This window comes from Xyrauchen texanus, chromosome 29 (assembly GCF_025860055.1).
Source record: "Xyrauchen texanus isolate HMW12.3.18 chromosome 29, RBS_HiC_50CHRs, whole genome shotgun sequence".
NCBI lineage: Eukaryota > Metazoa > Chordata > Actinopteri > Cypriniformes > Catostomidae > Xyrauchen > Xyrauchen texanus.
Window position 1 is genome coordinate 25031212 of NC_068304.1, and position 23232 is coordinate 25054443.

Genomic DNA, 23232 nt, shown 5'->3' on the forward strand with positions numbered 1-23232 from the left:
GAGACTCCCGACCCTCCTGCGGCTCCGCCTCTCGAGCCTCCTTCAGCTCCGCCCCCTGAGCCTCCCTTGGCTCCGTCTCTCGAGCCTCCCAGGGCTCCGCCTCTCAAGCCTCTCGAGCCTCCCAGGGCTCCGCCTCTCAAGCCTCTCGAGCCTTCCAGGGCTTCGCTTCTGGAGCGTCCTACGGTGCCACCTCCGTCGGCTCCGCTTCCAGAGCCTTCCTGGTCTCCGCCTCTAGAGCCTCCTATGGCGCCTACTTGCACGCCTCCGCCTGCAACGGCTCCACCTCCCACGGTTCGGCCTCCTGAACCTGTCCTTGCCCTGTGGCCGCCTTCCAGGCCTCCTGAACCTGTCCTTACCATGTGGCCAGCTCCCAGGCCTCCTGACCCTGTTCTTGCCCGGTGGCCAGCTCCCAGACCACCTGACCCTGTTCCCGTCCTGTGGCCTCCTCCCAGGTTCCCCAAACCTGTCCTTGCCCTGTGGCCAGCTCCCAGGCCTCCTGAACCTATCCTTGCCCGGTGGCCAGTCATTGTTAAATGTACTACACTTCCCAGAATCCACCTGCCATCACCACTGCCATTTTGTTCATTGTTCTCACCTGTGTCTAATTCAGTCATCACTCCCTGGTTATTTAAGCCCTGCTTTTTGTTCACTCCTTGTCGTTCGTTGAATGTAGTTCAAGCCTGGTCTGTGTTCCTTGCCCTAGTTCTCTGTTTATGTTTATTTCCCCATTGAGGGTTTTTCCTTTGTTTATTTGTTTGTTCATTTAATAAAGAAGTCCCGCATTTAGATCCTCGCTGCCTCAATTGTAACAGTTATATAACCAAAATATATGACTTCTAGGTTTCAAACAATGGCTAGCAGTGGACGGGAGAAAGTTTCTTCTTCAGATCCTCCAGGAATCCTTGTATAATTATATACAAACCTGGAAGGATGCCAGTGACCTACAGCCATGAGTCTATTGGCATCCCACTTACAGGCTTACTGCCCACTTACTGCCTCTGTGTCTGTGTTGTATTTAAAATAATAAGAATAAATAGATGTAATAGTTTATTGTTAAATAGCAAAAACTCATTTTCATTATGGACAGCAGGGAAACCTCACATTTTAAATGTAACTTTATTTTTCATCTAATTGCAATGATGCAGATTTAGAGAAATATATTGTATGTTTAAATAGTCAAAAAATTCTGAATTAAACAGCAAAATTTGCTAGCTATGTGATACCCACATATTTACATACATTTCCACAAGCTGTTTTAAAAATCAAGCACAAATCCAATCACACAGTTATGTGACCCAGGTGAGGGGAGCAGTGCAAGTAGGTTTTGAAAGTAGGTTTCAAAACTTTGCTTCCATTCCTAAATGTTTCGAATTGTTAAATTTTAGCTCACCATCTATTATTTTATGCATTTATGGTGGTGGCAATATTGGCTTGATAGAGTGAGTGCTGAGAACTGCAAAGTTCTCTGCTACTTCTGGTTCCTGTTCAGCCTGTGCTGCTGACAGTCCAATAATAGTTATATTTTTAGACAAAAATATTAGATTTACTAGGAGCAGTGTAACTGATATATTCTTGAGGTTTCTCCTACCATTAATATGGTAGGAAAAGACAAAGAATAGCTGGGAGATGCTTTAGAATACAGTTAATTAAATTAAGAAAGGAAGCCTTATCAAGTCTTTCAAGAACATTAATCTTTGTTCAAAGAAAATAATCTATTTAAAAATGTAATAATATTTTTTCTGTATTGGTGTGGTTAATTTCCTCAGTTAATGCAGGAATGCTTGAACATGTTATGTTCATTGGCTTTATCATACTGGTCTGTTCTGTCTGCTTTCTCCTGCTGAGAAAAAAACACAAACCAAATCAAGATGTATTTTACCATGCAAAAATGGTATTTTGTTTTAGCTGGTTTAAGTTGGTCTAGCTGGTGATCAGCAGCCTGACCGGCAGACAAGTGCCATAAAACCAACAAACCAAATCAGCCTGACCAGGTTGGGAGACCAGCTAAGAGCAGAAAAACATCCCAGGCTGGGATATGCTCTTTCATTGAAACAATTCGTATTTTATTCCTTCCTTTTATCCCACACCTTGTTAAAATCATAATATATAGGTATGTATCAACAAAGTTCTAAACAAAGCATGATGGTTGTTTTGTATGCCTTTTTGCTGTAGATGTGCAGCTTGGAGAAAGTGCCTGCATTTCTGGGCGTTAACATTCATAAGACAGATATGTAGGGTGCTGGTAAGTGTGCTTCACCCTTCAATCAGCCAATAACATGCATGGTGCATGTAAGGGGTCCTTCAGAGCACTTGGCCCTGTCTAATGGCCATCAATATCTCTCCCATCTCTCAATCTGTCTTTCAAAAAGAGATAGATTTTGCCAGAGCCTCCTCCTAAAGCCCTCCAAACAGATGGAGATCTTAGTTCATAGCCACCAATAATTTAATAAATCTTCATCCTTCTTGAGAGCACTATGGTACTAGTATGTGGCTAGCAATGAACAAACCCCAAACTCCAGATAATACATTTAAGCTCAATGTCCATTTTGTAAAGGAATGCAGCATGTGGTTTATTTATTCCTTACCATCAACAATTTTCCATGCTGAAACATGATACCTCTCTACATAATCAATACACCATACTGCCAAAAAAACAGGGTAGGACTCGATCAATATGACATTGACGGAATGGAACACAAACAATAATGTATCCTGAAGCACGCTGTCTGGGTTTAGGTCTAATTGAAGCATAGCTATATAAATATAAATATATTTTTGAAGTGGCACAATCACATTGCATTTGATTGCTTTGTAAAAAAAAAAAAAATCTAATTTGTGAAAGTTTCAGTTCACTTTTCATATTTTTTTTGTATTATATTCATCATCATGTCCCGTAACACCCAAGGAGAGGTCGTTGGGGCACTACAGACGATCTATTGACCAGCTTTCTCCTTTTCACTCTGTCATCTGCAGCTCTCATTGCTTGGCTGAGCTTCAGTTTAGTCCACTCGGGGATGTTATATTCCCATCTCTTCTTCTGTCTCCCTCGCTTCCTGTTTCGTACAGTGCCTTGGAGGATGGACTTTGCTAGGCCTGACAATCTGGTGATGTGACGTACCATCTCAGCTTTCACTTTTTGACAGTTGTAAGAAGGTCATTGTATGGTCCATAGCTTGGCTTATCGTCTTCTGTAACATCTCATCTCCAAGCTTTGTATTATTCTCTGTAAATCTGTTGTGAGGGTCCATGTTTCACAAGCATAGAGAAAAATTTAGATGACAATTGAGATGACAATAATCTCACTTTTGCTCCAAGACTGAGGTTTCTGTCTTTCCAGATGGGCTTACAACGTGTCAGTGCCGCAGTTGTTTGAGCTATCATTGCGAGAACTTCTTGCCTGGACCCTTCATCTGAGACGATCGCTCAAAGGTATTTGAAGCTCCACACTATTTTGAGCATTTTCCCATTGACTTTTATGTCTGTGCTGATGACATTCATGTTGTTGGTCATCACTTTCGTTTTCTCGGCATTGATTTCCATTCCACAGGCTCGAGAAGTGGTGTCCAGCCTTTCTACCAAGTTGGCCAGAACTTTTTCACCTCCAGATAGCCCATCAATATCATCTGCAAAATGGAGGTTAGTGATTGTTCTGCCTCCTTTGCATATGGTTTAGTTCCCTCATGGTTTGCCAGGGCATCTTTCATGATGCGCTCCAGGAAGATGTTAAAGAGGGTGGGAGAGAGTAGGCACCCATGACACACTCCTATTGTCATCCTGAACCAGCTTCCAATGGCTCCATTTTGGAGGACTGCACTGGTGGCCTTGTAATACAGGTGTTTAATGACTCTGACCAGGTTGGAGCTGATGCTGTACTTCCTCATTTTCACCCACAAAGCTGCATGCCAGACCCGGTCAAACGCTTTCTTGAAATCCACAAACACATGGTAAAGATGTTGCTGATGTTGCAGGTACCTCTCGCAGATGATTCTTAGGTTGAAAATCTGTTCAGTGGTGCTGCGCCCTGCCCTGAATCCGGCCTGTTCCTCTACGATGATGTGTTCGGCTTAAGATTTCAACCAGTTCAATATTATTTTTAGAAGAACTTTGCTGGGGTGGCTGATGAGACTGATGCGTTTGATAATAATAATGTTAAGTTTAGAAATTATTATAGTATTATTGTATTTTAAATATTATCATTATTACTATACTAATGTATTATTATTATTATTTTATTTTTTTGCCTTTATTTCCACAGAAGCTCTTCTTTTGAAAATGGAAGGGATGGAATTTTTTGTTTTTAGTTTACTTTACAACTAAGATAGACAATTTGTGTGTATATAGCACAGAACCACTCTGAAACCACATGTGTACTACTCTGATCCCGTTTACTTGTATTTAAATATGCGCTAAACAGTAGAGACAAAACAGCTGTGCACATAGGTGCAGTACAGCAGGCAGGGCGTTGAGACTATTTATTTATGTAATTAAATCACAGCCCTTGCGGTGCAAAAAAAATAGCACCGGGTCATATCATGATTTCGATTTATTTTGGTTAATCATTTAGCCCTATACTTCTTTTGAATAAAGATTGATCACACCACTTTAAATCATTTATATACTGTTGATACTCAAACACTGACTAGGGGATAAAAATATGCTGCCAGGTAAAAGCTGCTCTTTATCCTGAACTTTATCTGTCAAGGAGAAGGTCTGCACACTTCGTTTCACTTGAAAGAAACCCAAAAGCATACAAAATGCGTGATGGTGTGGCAATCACGTAATCCCCCAATAGAGTCTTGTCAGAAAGACTGCGGCAGACATTTTTATGGCTCTAATTCCTAATCCTAATCTAATTTTTATGCTCATTCTGGTAAAGACACCTAAAGGTAAATTGGGGCTGTTACGCTGCCGTAGCTAAAGCACTCCTCTTGCGTGCCTCATGCAAACACTGACTGTTGGGTGAACTCATTGCAGGCAGCTCAATAAAGCAGTGCTCATTCTAGGGCTAAAGAGCGAAATGTCACCAAGGCAGTGGCATCTCAATCATGCCTGTGATCCAAACAATCCCTTACAACTCAGATATTTTAAGTAAATTCCTCTCCAAGGTCATTCAAGTCCTAGACTACAGGCTATGACCCTGGAGGATGGGCTGACCCATAAATAATAGGGCTGACACAGGTCATGTCAATCAAAGTGGCAGCTCACATGCAGGATGCTGTGCTTCAGGAAGATCTATAATACAAGTTTGTATCTGCAAGGAAACAGATATGTTAGTGTTATGTTGTCAAGTAAGCAGTAAATCACAGAATAAAGGTTTTTAAAGGTTGTGCTTTTGTTGACAATTATATGCTGCTGTTTTTCAACCTTCTACCTTAATTTGAACACATTGATTGTGGGTCATGTTAATGTTTACACTGTGTTTTAACCAGGCAAGTTTCAAGCAACAAGTAATTTTCTTGTCCACATTTGAAACTGATGCACAATGTAACACAATCACAGCCAATCTGAACATAATTGATGTTTCATTTGCAGCTAAGTGGAGCGTGAATTTGGACCAACAAGATTTTACAGTGGGCGGAGCAAGCCAAAGCAATACCTACAAAATGCACAACATTAGGCTATAGTATACTTGTTTTCTATCTCACAAACAGTCAAGCTCTTAGCATTTCAAAGTATACTCTTGAACGCGAACCCACATGGATGGGTTCTATGGGCATTACAACTGTTTGTGAAACTCAGTGGCTGATGCAAGAGAAAATTATTCAAATTCATAAATGGAGGTTTCAAACATGGAATTGGAAAGCACCATGAAACCAACACTTTATTTGTATAAAATGTTTTTTAGAAAATTTACAAACGTACAAACCAAAATGAAAGACAAAACGAACAAGTAATTTAGGCATAAGATATTCCATAATGGATTATGGTAGTAGGTGTGGTTAATACAACTGTACAGATGAAGTTACTTGAAGCTGCAGATGAAGTGTCTAGAGGGAAATTACTAAAATTATCAATTAATATCATAATCCCTTTTATATACAGTATAGAAACAGGGTACTAGTTTGATACAACAAGTGCTTTTGAGGAAAACTAATCACACAGTTCGCCAAAATTTGCCAGGTTAGCAGCACTGAATCTTAATTAGATATTCAAAGTTTTGTGTGAGGCACTTAGTAGCAAGTACACTAGATATCAACGAACATAACTGTATATTCCTCTTTGTTTTTGTGAGTTATGTCTATTAAATAGTATGTACTTTATTAGTAGACTCTCCCTGTCTTGGCCAGAATAAGCTTAAATGTGGAGCAGACTTTATACCGTAAACAAAGGTCTGGCTATGCAAGACAATCTGAATGCTGTCAGAAATGTTGAATGGAATTAATGAATCTGTTAATCGATATCTAAAGCACAAGTAAAGGACCTCAGCCTCTATAAACACACCACATGTTTGATCCACTTTAATAAATAATTCAAAAGTCAAGCATATCCTACCACTCTTCATCTCTCTCAGATTCTTCCTCGCTTTCTAAAAAAACACAATTTAAGGTCTGTCTGGACTGTACTGTAATTTTAGCACAAGAAGCTTTCAGGCTGTGTTGGCTTAAAAAGCATTGCTCCAGTTGACTTCACATACAGTTATACAGAAGCTTCTGCATAAGTTGAAAAATGATGGATGATGGTGCTGTTATGACATACTGGACAATACGGCATTGCTAGACTCTCTTGTGGCCATCTGGGTCAGAGATGGATATGATGGATGAGTTTCAAAAGATCGCCTACATAGTAGAGAAAGCTCTGATGGAGCGTTTGACGCTGTACTTCGCTGAGATTCTATGGGAGCTTTATGAGGACTATTTGCATTAGTAAAACCATTAGATTGCTTTTTGAACATTGGACTTTCAATGCATTTTTGTCCTGCCTGAAATCCTGGATTCTCTATATGATAATTAGTTGAGCTCTCAAACGGGCGGGAGTTCGCAACAAACGGCCAATAGTTGAAATGTCTATTTAAATGATTGACAGTATATGAAATGCTCCAAAACAACTGATCAGAGTGTTTGGCGGTTTGAAGATACACCTGAAGTTATTTGCAAACTGACAAAAAAAAAAAAAACATCAGCTGCTATAATACAATACTCTGTGATTCCCCATTTTTAAAAAGTACCATCCTCCACTGGTTCTTTCCCTAATGTCACAGTAAAAGTCTGAGACACTGGTGAGCACCCTTATGAAACCTAAAATGACAAATAGGACACGACATGGTGTCATGGATGCATGTAAGCGAAGGCGCAAGTTCGCACGAAGTGTGCCAGGGCCTTTTTGGGTCAGAGCCTATAACTCTGGTCTGCATCCCTTCACTCACTCACACTGACACATGATCACCAGTCCTCAACTCTCAGATACTGTACATATTCGCAGGTTATAGAGGCTTTAAATCATTCAAAATCTCAGAAATAAACCTGTCAGCTCAGATCAGGTAACAGATGAAAAACAATAGTAGTGTGGCGTGATAAGCATTCTACTGAAGGCAAGCAGTTGTGTGTTGTGAATTGCTGTGTGGTCAGGGTGAGGTATGCATGAGAGGGTCTGAAAAGCCATTAGTGGAGTAAAGGGCACAACCTGGAATGCTCTAAGAATATATCAGATCACAGTGTGTACAGTATGTGTCAGTGTGAGCGGCTGCAACCCTGCTCAATTCCATTTATCAACTTGGAAATCGAATTAATGACATTTTAAAGTATGTAACATTTTTCGTGCAAATTAATAAACAAACAGTGTATGATTTACACATACACATGCCACATTCCCACTGGTGAAAGCGTGGACACACTTCGATGGCCTTGTCTGTTTAAAATAGACTGCATAATACATGAAACCCAGACAATCAGGAGAAACAGGTGTGAGACAGAGGAGGTGTCAATGTGTGTGTGTGTGTGTGTGTGTGTGTGTGTGTGTGTGTGTGTGTGTGTGTGTGTGTGCGTGTGTGTGTGTGGGTTTGTGTGGTTTACGAAGAAATGTTTTTAGTTTACAAACTGGTAATTACAAGGGTATTATGCTATAAATATGGTTTATGAGGACATTTCTAGTGTCCTCATTATTCAAATTGTTTAAAAAAACATACTAAATTATTTTTTGTTTAGTTTTTTTGAAAATTAAAAAAACGCAGAACGTTTGTGGGTTAGGTTTAGGGGTAGGGGAAGTGGATAGAATCTATAGTTCGTACAGTATAAAAATCATTATGTCTATGTAGAGTCCTCATAAGGAAAGCCGCACCAACATGTGTGTTTCTGTGCGTGTGTGTGTGTGTGACAATGGCAGACAGCACACCAAGAAAACAGACATACTTGCCCCCTTCACATGTGCCCATGATGACCATTAAAACAAAAAAGGTTGACGAAGGATGTTTATAAGATCAGCATATTGTGTCATACCAAAAACCGCATTATGCTGTCAGGATCTCTCTCTCTCTCTCTCTCTCTCTCTCTCTCTCTCTCTCTCTCTCTATCTCTTGTGTACTCTCATGTGGGTAAGAGGGCAGTAAAGGTCTCAGAGACAAGCAAGAAAAAATACTGAGCTTTGGTCTGTTTACAACTCCAGAGCCTGTTCCCACGTAATGCCCTGGGAGAGAGAGCTGGACTGGGAAAACCAGAGGGGGGCCCACTGACGTCCCTTAAAGACACATGTTTTAAGACTTCCCAGCAGTAAGTAAAAAAATTGTGAATCATCCTCCCTCCAGGCAGTCTTGCTTGCATTACAAGATTGTGGGCAACCACTTGAATCCAGTTAGAACTTCTATACTATTGTTCCCACTGTCTGTCACCTGCAGATCACAGACTGAGGTTATATAAGCAGTGAGAGCTTCTAATAACACAATCACATTTACACAGCACTCTATTAGAGCATTTTAGCCAGAAAACTAGCACAGTTTCCTGGCTTAAAGCACTCAATGAAATCAAAATTGTTTTGTGTTTTGAGTTTCATGGCTTTTAGTCCATGTCTGTTAGCTTTGAGGCCATCTATATGTGTAAAAATAGCAGATGTGCCAAAGATTTGGGGTGCATTTTAAATGTACATTTGTTTCTCTCTCTTTTGGGAAAACAGACCAAAATACTGATGACTCTTCTTGCACTACACTGATTTTTGTCCAATCAAATGATGTCTTTAGAATGAGAATGTTCCTACCTCTAATACCACCTCCCAAAAACTAGCAAGTCCATGGTTCATGGCTGTGATTTAACTAAAGCCAAGGTTATTAAAAAAAAAAAAGGGGAATGAGCCCTTAAGTATGTTCCGGTCAAATTTCAAAAGAAATATGTCACACAGGAAATAAATGCAGTTTTTAAAAATGATTTTATGGGGACTTGTATAATACAAAATTAGCTGAAACAGTTCATTCAAAGTACCCAAGGTGTTTTTTGGAAGGAGATCGTTGGGGAGTGTCATATCAACAGTGGAATCATAACTGTCAGCAGTTAACGACACAGAGAAAAAAAAGGGATTGTGTATGTGTGCTATCTTGTTTGTGCCTCAAGAGGTTGTCGCAACACTCAGCAGAGTTTGAGTTTGTGTCAGAAGGATCTTGGAGCAACTAAGACTTGCGCTTATTTACATTCCTTGATTCTACAACCAGAGCCGATAACTGACCCAGTTCTTTAATCCATTCTTCACTTACAGGAAAACATATCTTACTCAAACACAAATACATGTAGAGGCAGGTATAGTAGCCAGCCAAGCAGTAGGAATCAAAGCTAAAGCTGGAAAAATAGCCTTGGGATCTGATGACTGGGATGAGAAACAGGTGGTGCATAGAGGCCTGAGAATGGGGAGCTTTATACTTTGGTAAAGATACTACTAAGAGATATGGCCTGCATCTGCTCTGCTTTTATTCTTGACCTAATATGCAACATGCCACTGCTACAATCTTAGCCATCACTTTCTAATTGGCACCAAGAGAGCAAAAGTAGCTTGTCTAAATGTGCAAGAAGGACAACATGTCTAAATGTCCATTCAAATGCATTTCCTGACTTTTAAATCCTCCTGTCTGGTAGTTTATGGTATGATATTGTGTGTGGCAGACACAACTAGTTGCAGACAGGCCGTGCGCTATTGGTAGAACAGGAACCATCTTTTACCAACTAGCCAATCACTTTCTGACAGCCTTGACAATGGTTGGCCTCACACAGGCCAACCATTGTCAAGGCTCCAGTAGCCAGAACACTATTGCAAGCTGCTGTCTTTGTTGATCAGACCTAAGAAAACACAGGGGAAATGTAGTACAGTTAACCATCTTCTTAATTTCATCTTCTCCATCCTCTTTCTGATTTATCCCTCTTCCGTTACACTATAAGCACTCTTCTCCATTACCTTAAATTCTTTAGAGAAGAACTTTGTACCAAAACCTAGTTAAATGCCTTACTATCTACATAGGCTACTGACTTCTAAGGCCACATCCACATAAATGCATTTTCATTTGAACGTTTACACCTCTCATCCACACTAGAATGTTATTTTCCTCCACCAAAAAAACAAAGCTTTTTTAAATCGTTCTCCATAACGATTAACACTTAAGAAAACTTTAGGAAACTGAAAACAGAGGTTTCGAATTTAAATGGAACAGTGTGAATGTGGCCTAAAGTCTTTTCACACCACAAGTAACAGTGATTTGTCAAATTCTTTTCAATGAGAGTATGGCTGCAACTAACAATTATTTTGATAATCTATTAATCTAACGATTATTAGAATGATTATTCTACTATTTTGCGATTATTGCAATGATTATTCAGCTTGTGCCCTGACATAAAAGATCGTATTAAACATGCTTACTAAAAATAAAGAGGACAAAATCTTCTTTTAAAAATACCTTTAAAGGACATTCACTGAATTAAAGGGGGGAAGCATTTTATTAACTTTAATTCAGTAAATAAATTCACTGCAAAAAATCCTATTGTTATCAAATGTTTTTGTCTTGTTTTCCATTTAAAATGGTCTAAAAATCCATAAAACAATATACATTTAATTGAGAAGCAACATATAAGATATTTAGTCTTGCTATTGAATGTATCTTAAATATACTGTAAGTGTATATTGTATATAAGTGTATTTTCTTCACTTGGTTATAAAACTGTGAGTGCAATAAAGACAAAATATACTTATATTCAAGATTTATTCTCTAAAAGCAAGTCTAAATATCTCTTATGCTCCTTCTCGGGTGAATGCATATATTTTTTTAAAGGATTTTTAGATCATTTAAAATATTTGTATTTATAATATTATATTCAACATTCTCAGATAACATTTTTTTTCTGCAGTATATCTCCTAAAGAACATTTACGTATTAAAGGATTTTTAGATATTTATATTGGAAAACAAGCCAAAACAAAAACAAATCAAAGATGTATTTTGTTGCAGTGTATAATGGGGCGAAGACTACCCTCTCTCACATTTTTGTTCATTTCAATCCAACTTTAAATCACAAAAACCAAACACTCTCTTATTAATAAAGCTGCGTATTGCCAATTTTCTTTAAAATAAGATATGCAGAATTAGATAAATATTATGACACATCTGTCATGAGCCATCATGTTATACTCTAGCAGCAGCAAGCATGCACGCTCGAGGGATAAAGGTCTCCACGACAGAATGTGCTTCAACCGGTTGCCATTTCAATCTCTCCCCCTTAGATCGGGACATTCGCGCAACTCATAGAAGATGCACTGACCACACAGAGAAATGCCAGTTTCGTAGTTTGAAGTTATTTAAATGATCTGCTGCCATATTATTTGAACTTTAATAAAGCTATAATGCATTAAATATAACTGCATTTAAGATTTAAAGCCAGGGTGTTTCCTTTAAAAGACGCTCCGGCTCTGCTTTTTCCATAACAAGAGTGCTTCTGTATTTTTTCATTTTGTATTTTTGTTTAATTTCTTCATAATTTGCGATCTACATAACCTGAAGCTGTTTAGAAAGTTTAGAGTGCGTCTGGACTGTGAGCTGTGTAATTCATCGTCTCCTCGGTATTCCTCTCCTAAATGAGAGCAATGAGACTTCTGGTGACACTAATGACAGTCACCGTTAGCAACAAGATGTGGGTGTGGCGAGTTACACGGAAAAGTTGAGAAAAGTTTGACTTTATACAAATTACGAGTGATATTCGGCAACGACTACCAATGGGATAGAAGGCAGTGAAGCTCACGTCATCCATCTCCTGTGACATCAATGGTGTCGAGTGCAGGCAAGACAGAAATGTTATTTGTTGTGAGGGATTTCACTGTTCTATTTCATATGCCTGTAACCACATGGATGGATATAATAAAACAACGATATGTGGAAAACCATGTCAGAAACTAATTTAATTAATTATATATGTAGAAACTTAGGGGCTGTTTACACCAAAAGCGTTATGGTGTCTGTCTCTGTTTTTCAGTACTATGCCTATGTAAAAGAGATGTTGAAAACTATGTTGATGTTCAGCTCTTTGAAGAGGGCTAAAATTGCTATGTTACCGTTCCCTTCATTTCTCTGACTGAAGTGGTTATCTCCCAAATGCAGATGTCAAACAAGCACTTACACCGCTGGCTAAAATTAAATTAAATCTCTTATTGGATATGAACTTAATGTGTTAGTTGATATTTTCACTGATTGCACACACTAACATGAATGTAAATATGGTCACCCATGCCTCACTAGCTGTGGTGGGGTCTTCATATAGCAACATGAATGGCTGAAAGGGAAGTTAAAACACCAACAATAGATTTCCACGTAGTAAAAATCACACTTGCATCCTGAAAGTGTTTATACAGGGGGGAAACATATCAAAAAGTACACATTTCACTTAAGTAGTTTCATATTCACTTCTGTGGAAGGCTTTGAGTGGCAATCCATTAATAGTCACTAATCTATGGATGACTGACAGTGCAATGCAGTCTTTTGTGTGTGTGTATTTTACTAACACCTGTAGTCTCCACCCCTTGCCCTTGACCCAATCACATTTTTCTAAAGATGACAAAACCACATGAGCAAAGACAGCTCAATGGAGCCAACAGCTTTAAATGGAGAACCTAACACTTCTCACTTTTCAGTTCTTCCCTTCACTTGCAAAGCTGTCTGGTCCTGAGTAAATGGAAAGTTTCTCCACGGTGACACAGGAGTGGAGTGTGCCGGCTGCCACATATGCTCCTGTCTGCTGGCAGAAGCCCCAAGTAGAGGGGAAAGCAGCAAGTGTGCGTAAAGACACTAATTCCAGAGGTCAAGAGAGAGAGCATTCAACATCTCCAAGATAAAGTGCCAAAGGACTTGCATTCACTGGCCAATCCAAACTCGATATTCAGCAGACCCTGCAAAACTGGTCATTTGAAACCAAACCCAAATGAACACAGGCACTAGAGACACACATCCAAACAGAAGCAGACTGGACTCGTTGGCCTATGATCCTCTATGACTTGCTATCACCTTGCAGACAAGATGAACAGCTTCTTGTTTCAACGAACACCCTCCCAATTACTCCCTCCTAGCAACACTTAAAGAGACCCTTGTAATAACAAACCCCCATGCTGCCACGGCACTCGCCTAGAGATTATAACAGGAGCCCACCACTATCAAACCCTTTCATTTGCACAATAACCAAACACCCCAACAGATGCAAATCAATCATTAATGGGAACCAGTTACTTACTCGCCTTTAGACACAGACTTCCAACTCGTTCCTCAGAAGAAAAACAGACATCCCTTTGGCAAATCGGAGGAAATCAGAATCCTTAATGATAAAAGTGGCAGCCAGTAGATCCAGTTTGAGATTGCCAGTTTATAGGTCTGGATGTAAGGCTCATGCTCTATCTACTGCTGTGACTGAGTGTGTATCTGTAACTGACATGCTGGTGTAGTAAAGCCTGCATCTGGTTTAATCATTGCTCCTCCCCTTACAGAGAGGGGGAAGGAGGAGTGAGAGAAGTAGGCAGCCCTGCACTTGATAATCAACAGAGAAGCTAAAAAGAAATCACAAGATTTCCCAACTTAGTTTTAGTATTAGTGGTTTTTCAGCATTCAATGATGCCAACCATTTAAATCTTAACAAGCCTAAATGATTCAGCACAATAGTTGAAATATTCATCATGAGTGAAAAAAAATAGCTCAAATGAATACAGCTAGGTATAAAAAGTGGTAGAAATTAGTGTAACGCATTCAAAAGCTACGATGGAATACTGAATTACGTTTTAAAAATGTTGAGCAAGCAGAGCAAGAGTTAAGTTCATAGAAGTCTTGCTAGCAATGATGTTACTAAATATTCATTAATCAGGGGAAAGAATGTAAAAGTATAAGAATCAGTCACTGTAAAAGAAGTAGTCTATTGATCGACAACTATTTTGAATACCGGGGCCATGGGGGAGGCATGCCCCCCTCAAAGTCTACAGTGGTTTACGACCCTGCTTATGAGCATTATGGACCTTAATTAACACCTTTAAAACTTCATAAGAGAGCCAAGACATAATTTTGTACTGTGAAAGGGCCTCTGTGTCATTATTTGAAACTAAATACTCCCAAAGATCAACATGCACTGGTGCTGGTGTAACTCATGTTACAATACCTTCAGTGAATACTGTTATTCCTGGGTGACTGACAAGCACCATTCAGAATATCAGCGAAAATAAACACAATTTACACACTTCATTATAAAATCTACTGTTAAATTACAGGGTTTTAACCCATCAGAGCTTAAAGGGTTAGTACACCAAAAATGTCAGTTTTTCTTTTTTGTTTGTTTATTTGTTTGGTTGTTTTTAATTTTTTTTCATTTACTCACCTTCATTTGTTATTCCAAACTTTTCTTCTTCTGTGGAACTCAAAAGGATACTTTAGGCAGAATGACAGCCTTAAGGCATTTGCACACCAAAGCAAATTTTCGGCACAATTTCTTGCCGCAATTACTATTTTGAATCGAAACAATGGATTCATAACAAGTCATTCAAACAGGAGAGAACATTTGTGCCGAATTGGCGGCAGACAAAGCTAAGCTTTTTTTTTACGGTGAGTGTGTCAATTTTTTTTTGTCTTCGCCATGAGATTAAATGCCCAGACCAATAAAATGTTAGCCTTGGATCACGTGTCAGGAGCTGTACAGTCACGAAAACCAGTGCAACAGGTGGCACTAAAGCACAGAAAGCTGTTTTGACCACCGGCATTAAACACTGTAGGAATTCGAGGAAGAAATCCTGAACCAGCAGTGAGGATATGTATTTAATTAGCATCAAATGCCTTAAAAACGTAAACACATTTTCTCATATAGGTTCTCTTAACATTTAATTGATTACTGCCTTAAATACCCGGTAAAATCTGATTTGACATGGAATGTCTTCATAATGCTGCGTTTTTTTGACTTTGCATTTAATCTTACGCGAGTTCACTTATATCATTAATATATACAGCACTGCTGATATATGACCGTATAACAAGATTGCGAGTGTGATATTGCTTGTATACAGTTCAAAGAACAGTTAAATGTAAAAAAAAATAAAAATAGGAAAAAAAGTGTACGGTCATAAAAAAAAACTTACTTGTGCATGGAACTACTTTCTTATGCGACGGATCAGAATCTGCCGTTGCTGGTTCAAACCAAATTATGTGTCCAAGACTCAGTTAGAAATAAAAAATGTTGCTTTAGAATTAGTATCACAGCTTGGGCTGTTTCTAACAAGTTGTTTGAGAAACAAAAATTTTAGTGTGTTTGTGTGTGTGTGTGTGTGTGTGTGTGATAAAGAGAGAGAGAGAGAGAGAAAGAGAGAGAGAGAGAGAGAGAGAGAGAGAGAGAGAGAGAGAGAGAGAGAGAGAGAGAGAGAAAAAGATTACCTGTTGAGCAGAGATGCTGTAATGTGTTAGTCAGCTTTCTGAAGATTATGTCTTTTTGGTCAAATTCACCCTATTTTCTCTGTGGAAAAATAGCCATCCAAGTGAGGGTATTCCTCCCTATTTTGTGGTAGCTGGTGCGCAAGAGTCTTTCACTGTAGAAACCACAATGTCCTCCGCCATTTTGAACAGTTTGTCCTCTCCAGTGTGGAAACTCTGGCAGGAGGTAAGCAACTTGAGTTTGTGTTATTAATCAGTCTGCTGTGTTTCTAAACTTTGATGAGCCTTAATTCTGAAGTTGTTAGTTTAAAGTGGTTTAAAGCTTTTTCCTAGCATTAGTAGTGTAATCGTAATCCAAGCAATCTTGTAGTGCTGATGAATGAAAACACTGGCTGACACTGACTCACTGCGCGCCACCTGAACTGACTCATATTACACGCAAAATGTTTTATATATATATATATTGTAATGAAGATTCAGGCAAGTTGGGATCCATCTGCGGTTGTTTATTATAAACAGAACACAAGTCGTACAGGCAAGGTCAAGGGCAGGCAAACAGAGAATGTAGTAGGCAGGCAGACGAATAACTAGAACAGGCAGGGGTCTGGGCAGAGAGCGAACAATCGTAGTATGGAATCAGGCAAGAGGTAAACAAGGCAGGCAGCAAACTGACAGGGTCTAACTAACAGGCTGGAACAGTACACAGAATAACTGGTTAAGTGAAACAGAGAGTAACTTGATTGATAGTGTCGCCGGAGCAAACAAGAATTTGCAAGGAGTGACTGAACTGGGTAGTTTAAATAGAGCATGGGAAACAGGGAACAGCTGTGGAGTAATCAGACCTAGGTATGCGGGCTTATGGGAAATGTAGTCTAAGCGGTCAATACTCCGGAGAATCAGATCTCCAATGACTGGAGGGGGAGGCGCTCGCTGTGTTCGTGACATATATATATAAATATGTACAGTATATCATAAATATATATAAATAAATATATAAAGTCATCTTTGCCTTTTTATCACTTTCTATATAAACTATTTTTTATGTTTTTTTCTGGAACTATTAATAATATAAATACTATTATTTTGTCAGTGAACCCTGTGTGCCTTTGTATACCAAAAATTGGTTTCTCCACCGAATTATGTAGTTGTTATTGCTGCGTTATTCATACAGGTCATTAACAACTGTGCTGCCATTAGCAGTATTAAAGTATCTAATAATAGGTCAAATTGAAGATGGGTTTTGTGTTTAAATGTAATGTTTAATTTTTAAACAAATGTATATACAAGTAGATCAACATGGAAATAAAATATAATCAGTATTGTTCCAATTGACAACATCTGTTTTAACAGTCATTATACAGTATGTGTATAAAACAGTGATTTTAAACTAAATGTAGTCGCCATTCACTTCCTTTGTATTGCAAAAATATACAGTCATTCTTAAAATGTCATTCTTCCTAACATCTCCATTTCTGCTCCTCGGAAGAAAGTTAGTGATAAAGGTTTGATTAAATGGTTAGGTAATTTTCATTTTGGGATGAACAATTCCTTTAAAGAGTGTAATACACTGCAAGGTTTACTTATGTGAACTGTAAAAGAATAGCTTAAATGGTTTGGTGATGGAACAGCTGAAAGATTTCTGTGACAAATCATTTAAATGTGTACTAGTTAACAAGTGAAGAGAACTACTGAGTGTAATAGAGGAACAGTCACAGTTGGGAATCCCTGGGACTGAAATAGTGCTGTTAATTATGAATTGAGGGGAAATGATAAGCAGGCAGATAGAATGGTAGGTTTCGAGTGTCAGGCTTCAGGATGCCATCATTAGGAGATGGGGATGAGCCAAATGCAGACACCAGTTTGTCATGAGACTTTGTCATGGGGAGCAGAGCCGAGCCACTTATCAGCCTCTTACTTACAGATGCCAAATGCCGACTGAGACTTCGGCCCCTTTCCCTCCCCTTATGCCAGTCAACCTCAGCCTACTATTATACATGTCATTTTGAAAGCAACTAAATGGAGTTACCTACAAGACCATGAAGGATTGCAGTAGAAATAAATCAATCCAAAAGTCTATGAAAAAGCAAGAGAAAAGGTAGAGAGTGTGAGAGAGGTATTAAGAGAGAGCGAGCGATAGACAGAGAGAAAATATTGATCTAAGCTGCAGGCCAAAGTACACATGCCAGAACAGTGTACATTTTCATTATGTAATTTCAGAGAAGTATGTTAAATAAACAAATAAATAAATAAATAGAAATATAATCAAAATAAAAAAAAGCACTTATGCATGGCAGCATGCCAGACGAGTGTCCCAACCTCTTAGTTGACTGATGTGATGTGAACATTTTACAGACAGCTTTGCCATGGACTCTTCTTTCTCATTTGTCATCTGAAGTTAGTTGCCTGGGCCTCATGTGTACCCAGCAATAGGAAGCTTTGACTCAAATGTTTTTGGCCATGTTTTAATCTCTCTATAAGGGATGCGTAATCCCTTAAATTGGAATGCAGATTAAGAGTTGATTAGATTATTAAGAATTGACATATTTAGGCATGTTTTAGTGAAGCAGGAAAGCAATGTTCATTTCATGAATGAACAGAAGTATGTTTAAGTTAACTGAATAATTCTTCATTTAAGTAATAAATAAATGAATAAGCGACCAAAAGGGCAGAGTCCAAAACACACTGACACAATTTGAGTAATGTCAATTTTCTTAAACGGGGACAAACTCTGAGCTCTATAGATTACAATCTACTCGAGTTCTCTGACTTGTGAAATCATGAATGTGACTCCTGTTGCAAAGGGTACAGCTTTCTCAAGCTTGTTTTCTGCCTGAGAATAGCAAGAATTAGAGCATGGGTTTTGCACTGCATAACCTCATGACTTTTCTGTGCTTCCAACTGGAAGCTTGTTTCTCCTCTAGCTAAATCTGAACCAACAATTGTGTCTTTGTACAGAAAGACTGACATATAGCCAACACCACAGGAGGTGATGGCACAGCTCCTTCTGAAAAGGATTATGAGAATGAGATAAATAAAGAGGGTTGCCTTATGTTGTTTAAAGCAAAACACTGATTACAGCCTCAGCCTAAAATGCACTAATTTGACATGTTAAATGAACAGCCTTCTGTTATTAATACTATTCAGATTGGATAATCCATCAATCTCTGATTTTGAATATATGGCTTTCTTAAAATGTATGATATATTACTTAAGATTATGAGTTAAAAGGCTTATAATTAAGTCTATAGTCAAATAAATTTTAGTTCAGACATAACAAACCTTCCAGAGCAGCTTTATACTGTAGATGGATAACTTTGTGAAAATGTCACTGTTTACATACTCTTAGCTGTGATGAGCAATATGTAAATCTTGCAAATTTATTCAGCAAATAGCAACATTAATCTGTTTTTGCAGCACCTTTAAAAGGGAGTATATCCAGGGGTCCAGATTATATTTACACTGGTTAAAGATAAAAAAAGACATCTCCCATTTTCTTTCATCTCTATGACTACAGTACCATCCCAATTAGATTTTACAAGCTCTGCCATCAGCCTGTGTTGACACCAGTACTCAGCATAGAACCTTTGGGCCTTTAGCTTAGGCCTTTAACTTTTTTTATGTTATCTACTTGTCAACTTTGGTATCACTGCATTTCTGGTTCATTTAGTTAGCTAGAGTCTAGTATGCACAAATTAGCAAGACACAAATCTTGATTTATTTATTTAAAAATACTTAATTTATTATTGTTAATATAATTAAAGGGATAGTTCACCCAGAAATGAAAGTTCTCTATGTAAAATTCTGCTCTGTAGATCCATTCAATGCAAGTGAATGGTACCAACATTTTGACGCTCAAAAATCCACATAAGGGCAACATAAAAGTACAACAGATTACTTTGCTGATTAAATCCATGTCTTCTGAAGTGATTTGATAGGTGTGGGTGAGAAACAGAACAATATTTAGGTCCTTTAGTCTTCACTTTCACGTATTCATTCTTCTGTTTTTGGCGATTTGCATTTTTTGTGCATATCGCCCCCTATAGGGCAGGGAGGATCATTTATGACATAAAATAACTTAAATATTGTTTCTCACCCACACCTATCAAATCATATCTGAACACATGGATTTAACCACTGGATTCATATTGATTACTTTAATTCTAACTCTTTTGGGATTTTGGGAGCTTCAGCATTTTGGCATTACTTGCATTGTACTGACCAACAGAGCTGAAATATTAATCTAAAAATCTTCATTTGTGTTCTGCAGAGGAAAATTCATACACGTCTTGGATGGCATGAGTGTGAGTAAATCATGAGAGAATTTTCAATATTGGGTGAATTATTCCTTTAATAATGGTAATTATATAATTATAAATAATAATAAGTTATTTAAATAATAATTTTATAAAAAAATACTAGTTTATTTAAACATTTATAAATGTAATAATTTATTGTAAATTTGTCATGAATATATTCAATCACTTATCAATCATATTAGATCTTAACAATTCAAAGATATTACCAAACACTTGTTGCAAAATATTGTTTGAAAAGTGTGCTGTACCCAATTTATCTTTCTAAATATAAAAATAATATTTCTACAAATTTAGAGGCAGCTTTTACACATAAAAAAAACAAAAAAAAAAACAGAAAGAGTTTGACTTCAGAGTTAAGCTAAAACTGGGAGTAAAGAAGACAAACGTCTCCTCAGGTGCCTCTATACGTTCATATCAAGGTAACTATGACTTGCTTTCATGTGTCTGCTACTGAAATTCCCCTAGCAGTATGTAATAGTTTGTTCATCCTTTCCCCTCCCCAAATTCCGCCTCCTGTCAGTAAAAATAATTAAACAGACAATAGCTCAGTCAGTTAAGTACTTCCCTATTCATGTCCAGTGATGACATATGACCTGATTTGCTATGCATGACAATACACTTATTCAGCAATAAGTTTCTGAATTTCTAAACAAACTTACCTTGAAATTTTAGAAACTGAGCAGTTTCTGTCTAAAATGCTATATTTACTGTGTGGCCATATGCACATAATTCAAGAACTGCTGCCCTTGACCTAGCTCTCTCTGTACTGTGTCTGTGTGGTACGTCCCTGCAGAGAGGACACAGCTCAAGAAAAAGTCATTGTCATTCAAGCCATTCAGCAAGACCAAGAGCAGACAAATGTTTTGTATTTGAGCCAGGCCTCAGGGGGGCTTCATATAAAACACTAATTAACACTGACTAATGAAAATAAAAAGGCTTGCCACTGTTTTTCTTTTCAACTTTGGCAGACTGATGTATGGTATGAGTCAAAAGTGGACAGTCAACTCCAGAAAAAATTATTTCAATAACCAGGACATGTGTGGAAAAAGTGCAGCAGGGCATTTATTTTCTTTCTGCTCTTGTGCTGCCGAGCCTGTAAAAGGAGCATCTGTTTTGTTTCAGCACAGCTGTGAGTAATGAACCTGGACAAGCAATGACCCATCACTAAAAAATCTTGGGCAGTCAATACTAGTTCTTAATATTACATCTAAGGACCAATACACACAAACAGAAGGAAAAGAGCTGTAGAAAAAATAAATGGAGATATTGGAGATTTTGGTGTCTTTTCCTCTGTGTTGATATTTCATCCAACAAAATGTTTTACCTCTAAAAAATGTCATAATATCTTAAAATGTCTCAAAGTAAAGATGTGAACTTCTCTCCCTCCAGACTAAGATAGCACTTACTTGAAAAACATATACCAAACCTATATGACCAGCTTAGACTTTGAATTTCCATGCTAGTCTAGGTTAGTTTATGCATGTTAGTGCTGGTTTACAGTATACTAGTCTAGCTGATTACTAGCCTATTTAGCTACACAGTCTATTAGAAACACCAGCACAACAGAATGCCATGCTGGAAACTATATATTTACTCACATACTTATACTGCCCAAACAGTCAAACATGTTATGGGTAGATTAGTGGTAATGCATTTATCCCGAAACGGGACATAATTTAACCCAGATATTTTTTCACAAGACAGAACACATGTCATAAAGCCCATTAGAAGTCTTAACTCATTTTTGACAAAATTTGTAGTTACTGCACTTAGCCTTTGTAGGGCAGTATATCTGTGCATCATTGTACAGACACAGTCATGTAACTCAAAACACAACAAACTCAATTCAATGCATTTTAAATGTACAACGGACTACATGTTTGTCCTTTCAAAGGCCTTTGTTCTTGTTTGTACAAGAACAAGAGGCATATGGCTGTTTGTGCATATGGCTGTCCATATTGTAACAAGAAAAAGACATTGTTAGGTCCCCTCTGCTATATATGGTATGTGGCCGGCTTTATGAGCAGCAGAGCTTCAGTCAGACAACACAGCACTACTCCAGAGATTCCCTGACCTTCCTCTGAGTTAGGGGACACACAATCAGTAGTGTAACTTAGAACAGAACTCACTGGAGGACACCCTGTACAGTGGCTCTATTTTATGTCCTTTAGCAACTCCTTTGCAGTTGATATCACCTGCTGCAAAGCTGCAGTACTGTGCAAAAGTCATAGGCACATTTTTCACAAATCATTTGTCTTGTCTTATCATATATTCTGCTTTTAGTGTATCAGTAGGAAATATCAATTTTAGGTTTCAACATTCCCTTTGCAAATAGAATTGAATAGAAGAAGAACAAGGAGCCCTACAACAGATTGTATGGCCCCCACAGATCTCAACATCACTGAGTCTGGGATTGCATGAACAGACAGAAGCAATTAAGTCAGCCTAAACAGATAGAAGAACTGTAGAAAGTTATTCAAGAAGCTTCACAGAGACAGCATAAAAGCATTTACAAAGAAATTATTATTGCAGAAATAATGTTGTGAAATTAATGTTTTAACTATGAATTATGAATATAGAAATGTAATGTGAATGAAAAATGATATTTTCATAATATATATTAATATTAAATAAATATTCTTATAATATAAAAAATAAATTATAAGTTAATAAATTATATATGATAAATATTCTGACATCACAACAACAAGGTTTAATGATGCACTGATGCTGCATGTAATTTTCACTAACCAAAGCAATATGGTACAAGGTACAAGGAGCTGAGGTGGGTCAGACCTGGTATAATATTTTTATGACTTATGTGGCATTGCAAATTAGAGTACAGTTGACTATGGCAGTCAGAAGAGAGAAAGATGCCAAATGTATAATCACTGCCTCAGCATATAACACAAAGTACTAATTAGGTAAAGCTTTTCAAGACAAACTTTGATGTTGGCTTGACAAAGTCTTGTCTGAAAGTTTAAACTAGTCTCAAAAGTTTGAAGTTTGATGGTTATACAGACATTACAGTAAAACAAACAGCTATCGAGCAAGCTAGCCAATTAGATAGTCAGAC

The 23232-nt window shown here is 37.9% G+C and overlaps 1 protein-coding gene across 1 annotated transcript in view; it reads right to left on the reverse strand.

Moving 5' to 3' along the window:
* Positions 1-13828, reverse strand: part of LOC127623391 (semaphorin-4B-like) — an 84132-nt gene extending 70304 nt beyond the window's left edge. The window contains exon 1 of the mRNA XM_052097845.1: positions 13676-13828. The gene's annotated coding sequence lies outside the window, so the exon portion shown is untranslated. The remainder of the gene's footprint in view (positions 1-13675) is intronic.
* Between the last annotated feature and the right edge of the window lie 9404 nt (positions 13829-23232).